At 54.9% G+C, this 12302-nt stretch overlaps 1 protein-coding gene across 2 annotated transcripts in view; it reads left to right on the forward strand.

Annotated features, from left to right (window-relative positions):
• The first annotated feature begins 1309 nt into the window (after positions 1-1309).
• The window catches only part of LZTS3 (leucine zipper tumor suppressor family member 3), a 61083-nt gene continuing 50090 nt past the window's right edge, over positions 1310-12302 (forward strand). For both annotated transcript variants that reach the window (XM_085314652.1, XM_085314653.1), the window contains exon 1: positions 1310-1553. The gene's annotated coding sequence lies outside the window, so the exon portion shown is untranslated. The remainder of the gene's footprint in view (positions 1554-12302) is intronic.

Genomic DNA, 12302 nt, shown 5'->3' on the forward strand with positions numbered 1-12302 from the left:
CACTGCCRCAATCCCAACACTGAGGTTAAGCTTGGAGCAGGGTCAACTGTTAAGGCAACCTGAACGTTCCCACTCAAATGTCCCTTTTCAAGGATTCTGGAGARCAAAATATGCAAAATATGGTGGTGATGGAAAGAACACATGCATCCTCTCTGAAGGAAGCAGCCAGGGATGTGACAGGGATTCATTTCTTTTTAGTGTGCTCCTCCAAAGTCTGAACAGCTCACATGCCACCACTGCATATAAAGCAAAGACCTCCTCATGTACAGGAGATCTGCTGCACAAAGAGCTTCACAGGTGCCCCAGGCTCACCTGCAGGGTTCAGACATCAGGCAGCTGACATGGCCTGRTGAGCAGAGAGAATGGTGGAAGGAAAGGAGGAGGCTACTGGAGTTGAACTCTCCTCCAGGAAGAGAAGGCAGGTTGTGGCTCTAACCAAGACAGGGGCTGTGAGGCCAYTTCTGCACTCCTGGACCTTGAGCACTCACTGCAGAGTGCTCCAGAGAAAAGGGTGCTCATCTCTCCATCCAAGCTGACAGACATCCATGCTGCATTCTTCCTTCCTCCTGCCACTTCCCCAGGACCAGCAGAGACATCTCCCTCCAGCATCATGGTCCTACCATGCCGAACAGGAACGGCTGCTGCTGATGGACAAGCAACTTGCAAGAAGGAAATCTTTGCCTTTTTCCTTTCTCCTCTATGCTTAGCAAAGGCAACTCCATGCTCCCAAAGCCTACATCACTAGCAGGAACTGCCTGGCCTTCAGTTTGAGTCCTTGGCCAAATCCTGCATTTCTGTTTTTTAGCTAATCTGTACAGGAGAGAGKCTGGTGAATCTGTCTGTCTCTGCTAGCTTGGTCTCCACGCAGGGTGGGAAGAGCAAGCYCTCATCTACCCACATCGACTCTGTTTCCCCTTCCCAAAGCCCCGATGGACCTTAGGGTTGTGCCACTCCACAGAAGGGCTCTACTGCCCCAAAGATGGGGGGAAACCAAGGGCCAAGCTGGTTTTTAACGGTCTCGAGGTGGGTGAAGGTGCGTTGGCAGGTAGACACAACTCCYGCAGCATCTGAGAGGCGCGTGGGGCTGCCGAAGCCCAGCCGGGGGCCACGCCGCATCCCACCATCCCCACGAAGGGCCGTGACCACCGGCCCGACCCGGTGGGGCCCTGGCCTGGGGGGCGGTGAGGGAAGAGTTAAAGGGAAGGCGAGCGGATCCTCCCTCCATCCTTCCCTTCCTCGCTGTTAGGCTGCTGCTTTGACAGGGGGTGGGGTTGGGGCTGGCCGCCGTTTGCCGCAAGAAGGGGGGGAACGTGGCTCCGGGTGTGTGTGTTGGTGACACATGACAAAATGCGATGAGACCCCTCCGACGGGGAGGATCGGGCGAGCGGGAGCAGCAGCAGCAGCAGCCCGGGCGCGCAGCCGGCGCCGCTTGACTTCAAGCCTTGCCCATGCTCGCCCGCACCGCGGATGTCTCCCGCTCCATCGCTTCCCGCGGCGGGGACGACCGAGCTGGAGGCTGGAAGCGGAAAGCGCTCCGAGCATCCCTGCCAAGAGTAAGGCTCGGGGTGGGGGGCACTGGCCAGAGGGCGGGAGGGTTTTTCCCCCTCTTCTCTGCCCTCTCCAGGTGGGTCCAGGGAGGACATGGGGCAGCAGGGTGGCAGGTTGCACTGGGGGTTCCTGCGAGTGCTGGGACCACGCTGGAAAACCGGAGGGTGCGAGAGATGGAGGGGGGGGGGGGATGCGCTGAGGTGGGGACCCGGCGCTGGAGCTTTGCTCTCCCAAACCGCCACCCTGGTATTTTTGTTTGGGGAGGTGGGGGGAAGATTTGGGGGAGGAAAGAGGATGGGCTCGGAGCGCCGATTTCTGGTGTGATGGAGGAGAGGTCGCTTGTTTGCGCCTAAAGTAGCAGCCGCCCCGATTTGGCCCCRCAGGACCCTTCGGAAATGACAGCACCCAAAAATAGAGTGCAAGGAGGGGAGGGGCGGGGGGCAGACCTGTTTGCCAGRGCTCATGAGGATCAGGTTGTTTCCCCCACCCCTTCCTCACTCCCATTTCTGGATTTTATTTTTATTTATTTCTTCATTTTTGCAGTGATGTCACGGAGGGGAGCGGTGGCTGGGGTTGGGGTTGGAGGTGGCGGGGGGGGGGGAGAGGTTGGATCCAGCAAAAGAGGTTGCTGGCGGGCGAGTGATTAACGTGCAGTTGCTGGGAATTATGTCATCTGCCTCGGTGCTGGGTGGCCCTCGCACGGCAGCGGCAGCGGCAGGGAGGGACGGAGGGAGGGACGAGGCCGGGGCGGAGGTTGGGGGAGGACGTGGCGGCACGGGCTCCCCGCTCCGGACGTCGCCCGCGCGGGAGGGCTCCCACGCTTGGCGAGGACGCGGGTGCGACCCCGAAGGCCGCGCRCGCATCGCGCGTGCAACCCTGCCCCGCTCCCCGGTGCTCCCGGCGGGGCATCTGGGACCGTGGGCACCACGGGAGAGGAGCAACCCGCCTGCCGGCCCCGGGGCCGGCTTTGGGGCAGCCTGGCCGCCCCGAGCAGCAGGGACGGAGGAGAGCGTCCCCGTCGCTCCCCCTCCGCTGGCTCCCCGGGGGGAGAGCGGGGCTGGAGCCCGGTGCTGCTGCAGTGCAGCAGAGAGCCCCATCCGGGGATGCAGGTGTGCACGGAGCAGAGGGAAGGGACCCTGCTGCCACCCCCTCCGCTTCCTCCACCTACAGGAGGGCGATGCGAGTCCCGGTGCAAGCCCAAGGACCTGTGGCTGTGAGCAGGAGGGATCTGCCCCCAAAGCTGGCCCGGTCCCTCTGCTCCAGCGGCAGACACYGGGGAGGGGCTACTGGATGCTCCAAAGCCTCCTGAGCATCCCCTGCCTCTTCCCTGCCAGCAGGGAGCTCGGAAAAGGAGGGCAAGGCCTGCAAGCTGAGCCAGGGCAGAGCCCCTGCGGTGCACGGGCACCCCCAGCGCGCAGGGCTGCCCCCGGCTCCGCGTCCCACGCAGTCCCATGTGCCGTGGCGCAGGGACATGGGGGCTGGAGACAGGCGGGGTGGGGAGAGGCTGTAGCCGAGAGGTTTTTCCAGGCTGTGCTGCAATTTTCTGCCCCACGTTGTGGCACACTGGAGGAGGGATGATGCCAGCAACTTGTTTCAGCCGAAGCCGGCAGCAAGCGAGAGTAATTGGGGACGCCACCCTGCCTCTGGGGTAGCCTTTGGTGGCTCCCGAAGCTCTCCCATGCTCTGGTCTCACCACCCTCCAGCGCATCCTTTATCTGGAAACCCTCTAGGGCTGCTGCAGATCAAGCCAGCGGCAGAGCCCTGGAGGGAGGTGTTGGCGTTAAAAGCAGTGGCAGGATCTCAAAGCACCTCTGCTCTAATCCCAGCCAGGGAAGGGAGGCTCCTCCGTYGCGCGCGGTCCCTTCACCCGTCCCTTCTCCTCCAAAGGAGCTGTGCGCCTGGCAGTTTGTTTATGTGTGGCCCTGGTTTGAGTGGTGATCTGCTGTCGCTATATATAGCAGGCAATGCTGTCATCCGAGTTCAGCTGGGCTGTAAGATTTATTTTCTGCAAAGGCTGGGAGGCGACTGGCTTGAAAGCAGGCGTGGAAATGCCGGACTGGTGCGATTGCCGGTCTGCAACGTCCAGGCTCCCGCATGGGGACTGTCCAGGGGAACCAGGCATGCTGATGCTGCCTTACGCGCCAGGTTTGCAACGACAACGGTGCCCTAAGGACCAGCCCCTGGACTCTCCAAACATGGGGAAAGGGCTGGGAGCAAAGCCAGAGGAAGCAGAAAGGTGTCCAAAACCGGTCTCCTACTTTGTACAGAGGCAGATGGGGAGGGAGATTTCCTAATCCACAGGGAAAACTATGTTGCCTCTGGTTTTCTGTATTATAACTCAGTATGGAAGAGGAATCTAGATAAATTGGGCTGCAAAAAGTTTCTGAACAGAGTCATGTCCCGATGGGGAAGTTTAAGAGCTAAGGGGGTTGCTGTTGGAGCTGTTGTAAGGCTTAAAATCTGCTTGCACGTGAAGGGAAAGGGAATCACGCCAAGGACAGCCCAGTCATGCCCTGGGCCGTCAAAGAAAACCAGCAAACAAAGGGTGAAAAGAGGAGATTTCTTTTTTTCCCTTCTCGGCAGATCTTTCCCCATTAGTCATTCTTGTCACAGGAGCTGGCAAACATAGTTATTATTTGAGGGATCTGAAAGTGAAATGGAGGCACGCGCCTGGRAATTGAGACGTCCCTGCCTCCGAGGGCCACGGGGTGAAGAAGGTGGTTAGCAATCRCAACCCTCCCAGCCCTCGTGGGGGTCTCCGGGGCTGCTCTGGCCTCACCAACACATCTATAACATACTGCAAGGGCCCAGCGCAGCTGCAAAGGTACCAACCTAAAAAAGAGGAAATTGAGCCTTATAACACCAACTTCTCACCATTGCAGGGGGAAATGACCAAGCTGATATCTTCCAGTTTAAGGTGCAAAAGCTTCTTAGAAGCCATGGGTTGGGCTTTTGCCTTTTCCCCCCAGGGACCCACCTGGTGTTGAGACGCCACATCCCGTGTCTCAATGGGAGCACTTCTCAACGGGGCAAGAAGGACATCTCTCCTGATGGCCTCACATTGGCATTCCCAAACACAGYTGCGGGCAGGAGGGGTCCACGAGCACAGCCAGGTGGGGAGGTTTGCCTTCTCTGGGGCAAACGAGGCCCCCGTAGCTCCTTAAATAACAGGTAAAGGAAATGCAAACATTAAAGCAGCCATCAGGAAAGAGGGAGGTGACTTACAACTTTTAATCAAGGCCTTGCTGAAGCCAAAAGCTTTTCTGGCAGAGGGAGCTGAAAGTCACCCCAAACCTAATGGGGGAGCTGCAAAAGTCACCAGGCTTCTGCTTTGTCCTAAATGACCTGTTGCAAGTCTTGAAATCAGGCCCCCAACTCTCCTGCCTGCCTGTCTCGCGGGTGAAGAGAAAACAGAGCTCTGGATGAACTGTTTTTGAAATGAATGTGCTGATGCTGCTGATTTTATCTCACTGCCCAAATCCAATGCCTGGGCCAGGAGGACACAGCCCGGGGTTTTTTCTGATCCTTGCTGGAGTTGTTCCACGTTGAGACCGTGCCCTGCAGCCAGGTCTCTGCCTTCCCCGCTCCTCCTCTCTGAGTGCTCTTTGCACTTGGAGCAAACTTGAGCCGGAAAGGGCTGTGAAATGGAGAAGGGTTTCAACACAGCAGATGGGCCCTGGAAGACAAAAATAGAATTACTGCCCACCCAGGGCAGCGTGGGCGATGATTAGTACCTTGGCTGGTACCTTACCTTTTCCCATGCTATCCTGAGCCTTTTGCCTCCTGGAAAAYGAATGGAATCGTTAGTGACTGTCTCAGGAGTTCAAACTCACAAATGTGTACCCCAAACGCTGCAACTTTCATTTAAATAAAGTTTCCTTTCAGATGCCACCGTTTCAACCCTTCTTGCATGCATGCATTGAGTTTTGGGGCAGTCACAAGGATTGGAAACACTCCAAGTTTTCTTTGGGTGAAAGCAATGGTTTTCTTGTGTTAACACAATTCCAGCAGCTAGAGCTCACCAGAGAACATAGACCATGGGCAGCCGTTTTACTCAAAAGGACTCTTGCATGGAAATCCCACCAACAGCARCCTGGGAATCAGGTGTCAGGAGAGCTCTGCCTGTCTCCAGCAGTTTGTAGAAGAGGAACTACTACTTATAAATGCTCCTAGCTTGCCTTTTTTTCCTCCCTAATTTTCTTCTGGTTGCACTTGGAGCCCCTGTGCCCCCTRAGCATCCTCACCCTCCTGCAGAGAAGTCCAGCCACCTACCCGCACCTGCACCACAGCCACCTCGAGTCAGCGGCGACTACTTGTTCCCAGCAGCATGCCTGCATCCCTGAAGACCCCCTTCAATATAACTGTCCTTGCACTTGACAGCAAAGCTTTTGCAAACCTAGACAGCTCTTGGAGGAGGAAGGTGGTTTGTAGCTGGCATCGCACTGGCCTCCTTTGCCTCTGGGTGCCGGTTACTGCTGAGCAAACGAAGGAAAGCGTTTTGTCCCAAGATCGCGTTAGCGGATGCTGGCAGAGTCTCAACTGCAGTATTTATTGACACAAAATGAACTCTCACACCCCGTCCTCATGCACATATGGAGAGAGGCAGCTCTCCTTTTCTTTTGGGGCCGGATCCCGATCGCAAGTCGGCGAGAGAGGTACATCACAGCGACTCCGCTTCTGCCGCTTGGAGATGCTCCAGGTTTACACAGATGTAACGGAGCCCTTTCTCTTTGTAGGAAGCTCGGAAGAAAGATGATCATATTATTAACACATGCTGCTCTTCACACAAACAATCTCACAAATATTTATCAGCTGGAGAAATAAACGGGCTTGGAAGTTGCCAAGTAACATAACAGGAGATGCTTTTAAATAAATATATGTGCATCTGCGGGTGAGGAATTAACCAAATCTACCGGTATGTGGTCCAAAGACATGTTTTCCTCTGGAAGCAGAGAACCAGTAACAACAATAATGATCCGAGCCAGGAAAAATGTGTGATAAGCAATTTCTGACTGTGTGTCCACCACCTAGTGAATCATAGGGGAAATTGGTTCCATGCAGCACAGGCTGCAAGCAGAGGACTGTCTGCCAGATCCTTGTCTGCCGGGGAGAAATTCGGAAGGAGGATGTGCCTGGCTTTTGGTTTTGCAGTAGAGGAGATAGCAATCCCAGTGTGGAAGGCTGGATTTCATCCTGTATCCGTGTGGCTCTCCTGTACGCCTATAGGGCTGCTCTTCTCTGTAGGATAGKCTCAGGATTGCCAGATACCCTGTCTCAGACCCTGCATCATTTGTGGTTCTCCAAGATGCCTTTGCCTATGCCCATACTACTAAACAAAATGATCTAGAGCTCTTCTCCAACCCTGAGGCCAAGCACCGTGATACGTTTCGCTCCTCTGTCTTCCTCTTCAAACAAGGTGGCTATGKTGCACCTATCTAGTGGGAACATGGCTTGCCTCAGGCTGTCTCAGGCACAGTCTGTGCTTTCCAGCTGACCAGAGATTTCCARGGTTGTGTTTCTCTTTCCTCGTTGCTAGATTCTCTGGTGTTTTGCTGCATACCCACTTTGCAAGCTTTGGSGCGTTATTAGGGAAGAAATGGCACTTCCATACAGCTCCAAGCATGGCAAGACCCTGATGCCCCCACGAGTGCTTTCAGGCAGACGAGGAAAGGTGAATTGGAAAATGAATGGAAATGCCTCCTTTCTCTCCTTCTTCCATGGGGCAGCATGCTAGTAGGGTTGGGATTCAATGGAGATGTTCCCATGCAGGTTCATCACCTACCTTCCAGCATCGCTAGTGAGCATGAGGCACTAGCATGGTGTGACTGCGGTCAGTGTATGSAAGAGGGTAGGTAAATCGGGTTCGGTTGCTCTTCATTGAGGGTTGAAGCCCTGATGCATGTGCCTGGGACCCCTTGAGCACCTGTGACACGGGGGTCTAGCATCCTGGGTTAGCAGTTCTGCCTCTATCTCTGAGTACAGCCTCCTTGTGTGGCYGCTGGCAGCTTAGCAAGGAGGTTGTCATTTTGAGGGCAGCTCGGGGTTACTGCCTCAGGCAAAGCACAAAGAGAGGGGGCCTGGGGCCAGGAACGGGTAGACAGAGCCAGTTGGGTGGGTGAGAAGTCCCTCAGCTTGCCTCACAGGTGGGGAAATGGAAGTGCAGAAATTATAAAACTTATTAGGTGCTTGTGGCAGAGCCAGGCCAGCATATCTCTCCTGAGCCTACCCTCACCTCGGGCAATTCTGCCATTGCTTTGAGGTGAAGAAATATTCCAGGGAGGCTTTACTTWGGCTATCCAACCCAGAGGCTGGAACATTCCCTGGTACTAATTGCTCGTATAATGGCTGAAGACTAATGCCACACCAGCCCCATGGAGCCTGGGACTTTCTTCACCCCTGTTTCTGCAGGCACCCACAAGCCTCCTCCACAGATGCTCCTGCAATATGGCGCACAGATGCCAGTGACCATCTCCTCATCTGAGTGCCTTCAGGGAGGACCAACACCACTCACCTTTGCTACGKTCCACATAGGGGATGGGACCAAGCGAACACAGACTGGCTGAAGCGTTGATCCTGGGTGGGTGCAGGCTATCTCCAGCTGGTGGAGGAACCCTGTGTTTTTCCTGTTCAGGAGTGGATTGGCGGTGTTTGGTTGCATTCGTCCTCCTTCCCGAGCTCACAGCATTGTGCTGCTGCCATCACAGTGCTCCACAGATGTGCATGAGAGGAGATGCGTTCGGAGAGGTCATTGCTTTTATTAGCCCAGCTGCTGAAGCTGGAAAAAAATAGACCAGCTATCAGGCACAGGAGCTCTTCTCCTTGTCCCTGGTTTCTAATTATATTAGTTGATCTATTACAAGCTCCTTCCATTCTCTGTGGACCATGCCTTAATTATGTCCCCAGCTCTGTCCTTCAGAATAATAACCCACCTCCCCATTCTGCTTCAGAGGCTGGGAGGACCCACTGGAGGAACAGGATGGATAGCCCCCTACCACACCATGTGTACCATCTGCCACAGTTCGCAGTGTCAGACTCTTCCTTGCCCCCAGACACATGCCCACTCATGGACATGGCTGTCAGCTGCAGATGCAAAGCTTGAGGGAAGATGTGAGTGCATGATGCAGCAATTTTCTACTTGCAGAAGTTGTGGTCCATCCACCTCCCCCCATCCACATCTCTCTTCTTTTAGCCAAACATACCAGGCAACTTCCCTGGTGTTTGCCCCCAGTCCCTTTATTGATTCCCTTCTCAGCATCAGGAATGCARGTAATGAAGAATGACCAGATCATCATGGGAGAGAGAGACAGCAACAAGTACAGGGCCAAAAGCCAGGAGAGCAGCCAGCTGGGTCTTCATGCTGCTGTGGAGAGGAYGGAGTTTCATGCAAGCTGTGTAGACCGAATTTCCCAGCTCTCAGCTGATCATCTGGACGTTCATTTCAGCCAGCTGACAGAGGGCCTTCCTTTGAACCACTAAAGCAGGGATGTTGGGGAACGGAGAACCTAACATCCCCCCTGAGATGTTAGGAAAGGGAGGATTGGACATCTTGCCTGAGATGTTGGGAGGGGAGGACTAGCTGCACCACCTAAAACTTTTTCTTCCCCATCTTGTTCTGGGCAGCGGGGTCTTCTGCYTCCCATGCAAAGAGTTTGCCCAAAGTTAGGTAGTCGCTTTGGGCTTCCAAAACCTCCCTGTGTTCTCTGTCCCCCCACRCAGGGCTGCATGGGATACCCAGGCTGCCCGCTCCTGGTCATGCTTTGCCTCCTGGCACTGCACCTCCCTATCCCTCCTGTCCTCCAGCCCCACTTACCACAGGACCCACTCCCGTGGCACGGCTGGGATCTCTGCAAGCTGGCGCTGTTTACTAATTGGGGATGCGCCTGTGTTCATTTCGGCTGAACCAGCCATTTTGCTGTTGTCTACCCGGGGTCATTGCAAGCCAGTTCCTCCTGTCCTTCAGCAGATGAAGCGGCCCAGGGCTGGATCCAAACCAGGCTGGCCGTCTGCAGGGCAGGAAGCAGCAGGGCAGGCRTCAGGGGCACAGAGTTACCCAGAAAGGGATAAGCTGGGCAGAAGTACATGAGTGACTAAAGGGAACAGCCCCAAATTCACCTAGCTTTAGCCATAGCATCTGCTGCCCATCTGACCRGCTGGGCTAGCTCCTGGCTTCTTGGGGTGGCCGAGAGAAAACAGTGCAGAAAGAGAGGCAGTTACTGCTCAGAAAAGACAAAGATACCCGTGTCTAGGAGCAAGCTGAATACACCCCCTAAAGCATGCCTCCTGTGCCAGTCTCAGGGAGCTCCTGATGTTCTCCAAGGCTTCCAGCTCCTCTTGTAATGCACATAATAAATCACTGCTGCTGAGCTGGTCCCCAGCCAGCCATTGCACAGCATCGGAGTTCACTCTCCCCCTTCCTTCAATCCATGGGCTGCTGTTCTTCCTCCTTCCTGTGTGGTTTTGCTAAGCTGGGATGCAGCTGCATTTGCACTTGCAGATCCCAGGAGTTGCTCTCTACAGAGAGTCAGTCGGCTGTAAAAGCCAGGGATGATTTTACCGGTGCTGAGTCCTGAGTCAAAAGCATGCTCTGTTTTGTGCTCTGCTACTGGCTTTTCATGTGGCCCCTGGCAAGTTCCCTAACCTCGTACAGCTCCATTTCCATCCGTGTTTCTGTCCCTTCAGGCACAGAGCTGCAAAGATAAGGAACTGGCTCAACACCTGAGAGCCTCAGTCTTTAGGAGAGCAACRCGTGGGTAGGCAGGAGGACAGAGTATTCGGTGCTCTCATGTTGTGTGGTTGATCTATGCTGTCTCCAAGGAATGGACTGAAGGTGGAGGAGAGCTGCTGCTGCTCTTCGTTTAGGGCCAAGGACTTGGAAATAAGGTTGTGCGGAGAGCTGGGAGGCAGTAAACAGAAAGGAAACCTTTTGTTCTGAGTGGGATCTGGAATGGGAACTACAACAAGATATTTTAAAAACCRATTTCGCCTTTAGGACAACGAATTTGTGAGCTGCAAACGTCTGGGGCAAGCAATCCCCGGCGGCTGTCGACCAGGCTGGTCCGAGCAGAGCTCTAGTGCACTCACTGCACTGGTGAGCCGAGGCTCCCGAGGGCTGCGCGACACGTCCGACTCAGCCGAGCGAACGCTGCGCGGCTCCTGCCGACATTCCTCGGCGACAGCCAAGGGCTTTGTCTTCCCTCCACGCTCTCGGGAGCCCAAATTAGCTTTTAATAATAATAATAAAAAAAAAAAACCCTGGGCAAACAATCAAACCCAGTCACCCGGCAGGACTGCAAACACTCGCCGAGGGGCACGAGGTGCGGTGCTGCATTCCAGGCGGCTGGGAAAGAAAGGAGGATTATTTCCTCCTCCCCGGGAGCGCCAGCAACGCGCTCGAGCTCCGCGAGCAGGGAAGTACCTGTCGGTGCAGGCGGCCGGCGGCGCTTGCCGCCGCAGCCCGGAGGATCGAGCCCTCGGCCCCAGGCARAGCAGGACTTCGCCTGGCAGGGCGGGAGGTGCGTTTGTGGCTAGGCGAAGAGGTGCCTCGGCCAGGGCACAAGCAAAGTCTCGGACCCCAGAGGTGATCCGTGAAGAGATGTTTCCTGCCAGTGGGGTGGACAAGTGCAGGACCTGGGCTTCTGGGCATGAAAGGAATCTGCTTTTTGTTTTTGTATTTTTTTTAATTAAAAAAAGAAATGAGGGCTGAGACTTGGGTTACCACTTGAGCTATCTTTGAAGGAACAAGCGTCCCTGTGCTTTGCACGCCCGCTGCCCCCAGGCCTGGGCAGGTATTTCAAAGTCRCTGCTGGGCATATCAAAGCAATCCCTGTTAAGCATTAAAAGCATATTAAAAGCACTCCTGGGAGAAGGAGATGCTTGTCTGTCCATCAAGAAAGTCATAAGCAGCACAGAGAGGGACGGTCAACTATTTTGGTGCAAGATGTAGGGGCCACACAYTCACCATCAGCGGCATGACATGGAGTTAACCCAAGGAGCACCATGCTACAGGATGCCGGAGCGGAGACCACCCAACCCCAGCRAAGGGAAATCCCTTGAGGGCTGTTAAATGCAGAGCTACCGCCGTGGGMTGCCCAGCGCACGCTCGAGCATGAGCCACAGCATCTGCCGCTATCTGCTGAGCCTGAGCTCGTAAGGGCTGTCCTGACGGATCCACGGGCTGCCCGGAGGTTCTCCCTGGAGGATGCAGCTTAATTGCTCCTTCTTTAATGAACTCCTCCATCAATCTGCTCGTGCCCTCAAAGAAACAAAAGGAGAAATGTGTTAATGGCTTCGCATACGATGCTTCGCATCCTATGAAGGAGGTGGGAAAGTAACGGAGGGAGGAAAGACAGCCCAAAGGTTACAGCCCCAGCCTTGACTTCGGCAAGGACAGCACCTGGGTGAAATCATTTTGCAATTGCTTGCCTTTCTTATGGGGAGGAAAAGCAATTTTGCACCTCTTTGGGGTTTGCAAGGCTCAGTCCCTTAGAGCCAGGCAGAGGTTTGGGGCAGCAAACTGATGGGAAATGTGCAGCAGGGTTAAGGTAAACCTGCACCAGAGCCAGGTCCCGACAGCGCAAATCCAAGCCACTACCCCAGGTCAGTTCACATACACCGAGGAGAAACTTAAAAAAAATAATTTAAAAAGCCACAGTCTGACTTTGCTGTCTACTATTTTTGGGGTCCAAAACCCAAACACTCCAGTCGCCACAATGAACCCAGGGCATCTGCCGACTCYGCAGCATGAGCAAGGCAGG

This window comes from Rhea americana, unplaced genomic scaffold (genome assembly GCF_003343005.1).
Source record: "Rhea americana isolate MKP2758 unplaced genomic scaffold, rheAme1 scaffold_41, whole genome shotgun sequence".
NCBI classification, from domain to species: Eukaryota; Metazoa; Chordata; class Aves; order Rheiformes; family Rheidae; genus Rhea; species Rhea americana.